This window comes from Ailuropoda melanoleuca, chromosome 9, assembly GCF_002007445.2.
Source record: "Ailuropoda melanoleuca isolate Jingjing chromosome 9, ASM200744v2, whole genome shotgun sequence".
In the NCBI taxonomy this organism is placed as follows: domain Eukaryota; kingdom Metazoa; phylum Chordata; class Mammalia; order Carnivora; family Ursidae; genus Ailuropoda; species Ailuropoda melanoleuca.
The window spans coordinates 31,435,332-31,438,733 of record NC_048226.1 but is presented as its reverse complement, the minus strand read 5'-3'; the positions used below and the strand labels follow the sequence as shown (position 1 = coordinate 31,438,733).

Sequence of the window (3,402 nt, the reverse complement as noted above, 5' to 3'; positions counted from 1 at the left end):
AACAGTCAGAAAGGTTAACCCCCTTAACATGGCCTGGGAGATACAGATAATGATGTTCACTTCCCAGGCCAATGCCAGAGTAAGGGTATAAAGAAGAGAATAGAGGATTTATGTTTAGTTAAAGTAGGAAGTCCTGATCCTTCAAATTGGGAGGAAGCAGTCTAACTTGATGTCAAATTATTGTCTTCCTCGTCAATTTGATTTGGAGGCCACTGGCATTTGCACAAGAGTGAATGTCAGTCAGATCCTTCTTTGGGTGTGAGATGTGTAGTCAAGGCTCAAGTCCCTGAAGTTTGGCTGCCATCTCAGTAATGAGAAAGACCTGGACTAGTCCCCTCCAAGGAGATTTAGGAGCAGTCTTTGTTCTTAGTGATTCCAAATCAGAAGCGTGGGACAAACCTGGAAACGTTAGTTTAAAGAGTCATAACCAGCTATTTGAAGAAACTAGAAGAATTCTGGATCCAGTCCAGTTTACAAGTGTATAACAAAACCTCAAATATAATTAACAGGATTAGAATCTAATATAGACAAAGGTGCAAACACATTTTTTCTCTAAGGATCCCCATATTTTACCGAAGATAATCACAGTAAAACTAATTTATTTGCATCAAACTTGCCCTGGTTATTCACATGTGTGTAGCAAAAATAATGACTGACCATGAGGTTCTTTTTAAGACTGTTTTGCTGGAACTTTTCATAAGGAGTCTCAGACTGAATTGTCATAGGCTCTGAGACCCAGAAGTCACACCAAGGACTGACCATCAGATTAACCTGCAACACCATTCCAGTCAAAGCCTTAGCAATATAGCCAGAGTCTCCAATTGTGTTCTAAGGAAAACAGATTTTTATTGAACTTATGCAAAATAACTATAATGTCATGAAAAGAACACTCGAGAGTTTCCAAATTCCAGAAGGATCAGGTAGGGAGAAAAAATAAATGCTTTCATCTTTCTTTATAAAGATATACTTTATCGAATTGCTGTAAGTCATAGATAACTTAAGAAAAAGGATTCCTTAATCTGAAAAAAAAAAAAAACATCAAGGAAGCAACAGTATTTCAAAGGGTCATAGTAATTATAATCACCCTCCTTAGTTCTTTTAGTCCTCTATAATTAGTACTTGTTCAGCTTGAATCTAGTTTGTCCACTAGTTCTGGAAATTCTTACCCAGTCCAGTTTTATGAACTTAAAGTTATCAGAAACCTGTATTTGTCAAAAAAAGTCATCTCCATGAATCTCTTCAAAGATCAGATACTTTTGCAGGAACACATGTAAAAGCTTCAGAGTAAAGCAGTAACTACATGTGAAAAGACTTAAAGATGCTTATTTTTAAACATCTGATGAGAGTTCAGTGTAATGGAATTGACAAGAAAATTTGCTTATTTCTGTAACATGCAACATTTGAGGATAATAATTAGTTATGACTGATAACATTATACTAAGACATATCAGATTTCCAAAAATTTCACACAATTTCTGGAATGCTTATAACATATACCTACACAAATAAAACATAAAGAAGGCTTAGTATTCGACTTCTTATTCGACAGTGCTTCCCATATGATTTGACATAGCAAAATAGTCTAATTTGTTTAACATCTCCCTTTTTATAAAAAGAGAGAACAAATCTTTTGAGATGCTCCAGGGACCCTCTGGAATATCCAAACTTCAGTTTGACTAGAAAAGACTGTATTTAGAATTTGATTTGGGGGAAGTTTATCCAAAATGTCAAAAAGTTTTAAAACACTTGGTCAAATAGCATCATAGGTCACTGCAAAACAATACTTAGTTTTCCATTTAACCATAGTGACAACTAAAGACTTCATGGGCAAATATAGAAGATTACATAGTTCTGAGCAAAACTTTGCTTTCAATATTGTAAGTTCTACTAGTTTTAAGGCAATCAAAGACCCGATTCAGGCAACAAATAGAGAAAACTCTTTTGATAAAAACTTCACTTAAAAGGGAAGGAAAACCCTGTTTACAACTTCTTATTAAAAGGTGACCAACAATTCAAGAAAACTTGTGCTTTCATTAGGTGAAAGAAAATTAAGTTTTGGTTTTACATAAGTACGCTATCGATGTCAAAGGTTGTTGTTGTTTTTTTAAACCTTGAAGTTCATTTAGCTTGACCACGCATGAAATTTCTTTCCCAAGACTTCTTTCCACAAAAATTCTTTTTTTTAAAGTTGTTTTTTTTTGATTTTATTTATTTATTTGACAGAGAGAGAGAGAGACAGCCAGCGAGAGAGGGAACACAAGCAGGGGGAGTGAGAGAGGAAGAAGCAGGCTCCCAGTGGAGGAACCCGATGCGGGCTTCGATCCCAGAACACTGGGATCACGCCCTGAGCCAAAGGCAGACGCTTAAGGACTGAGCCACCCAGGCGCCCCTTTCCACAAAACTTCTATGAGTTTTTTCTTTTCTTTCTTTCTTTTTTTTTTTTTTGGTGTTTTTTGTTTTGTTTTGTTTTTTTACACTCAGATTTTGTCCTGTGTTTTTCTTCTCTAAACAGTCCCACGTTAGGACAACATTACTTTCTTTTCCCTCAATAAGAATGCATCTCTAGTCATCATACCTTGTCTTACTGAAAACACACATCCTGCTTTCCTTGCATAAGATGTTTCCCCTATTATTTCCAGGAGACTTAATTACATTTATTAGAGTTTGGTGGTTTTTTTTTTTGCACCTCACAGGCGCATTTATTCATGCCAGAAAGGAAACAACATGTCTACAAGTGTACAGCGATGCTCCATATTGCCATCTAACAGAGCTTGCTGAGATGTACAGCCAAACTGATGGTCCATCTGGTGCACACTACAAGTATAGCTGGTTAATGATGACCATGAGCCGGTGCAGGACTCAAGGCTTTCAAAGCTTTACTTCTTTTATCAGCACTTCCAATTTTATAAATGATGAAGTCCATCAACCCCATTCCTACCCAAATCTTGTAAATTTGAGTATAGTACGGCTTCATGGGGATCCAAACTTTTTAAACAAGACTTTGAAGCATCTCAACCCAGAACCCCCTGCTCAGGCTCCCCCAACCTGCACTGCCAATGACTTAGAAAGGTCACCAAGTGTGCATCATTTATTAGAATTCTTAATCCTTTGAAACCTTAATTTCCAGTGAAAACTAAGAAGTAAACAATGGTAAACTTCCTGTTACATCAGCCTTTTTTAAATTGGCAAATTTATTAACACATTTTATAATTTCTTAGAGTGTATGCTTTTTTCAATTTTATAATGTAGCACTAACACATCCAAATTATCTTTTAGTTTCTCTGTCATAAGAAGCCAAAAGTAGATAAAACTCTGTTCATAATTAATGTTTCAGTATTTTATTTTATTTGGAAACGATCTAGATATTTAATGACTATCCATCATCTAATTTAACTTACCAAA

At 35.6% G+C, this 3,402-nt stretch overlaps 1 pseudogene; it reads right to left on the bottom strand.

The window, feature by feature from the left end:
* Positions 1-2,830: 2,830 nt before the first annotated feature.
* Positions 2,831-3,010, bottom strand: LOC100483752 (annotated as a pseudogene).
* Positions 3,011-3,402: the final 392 nt, after the last annotated feature.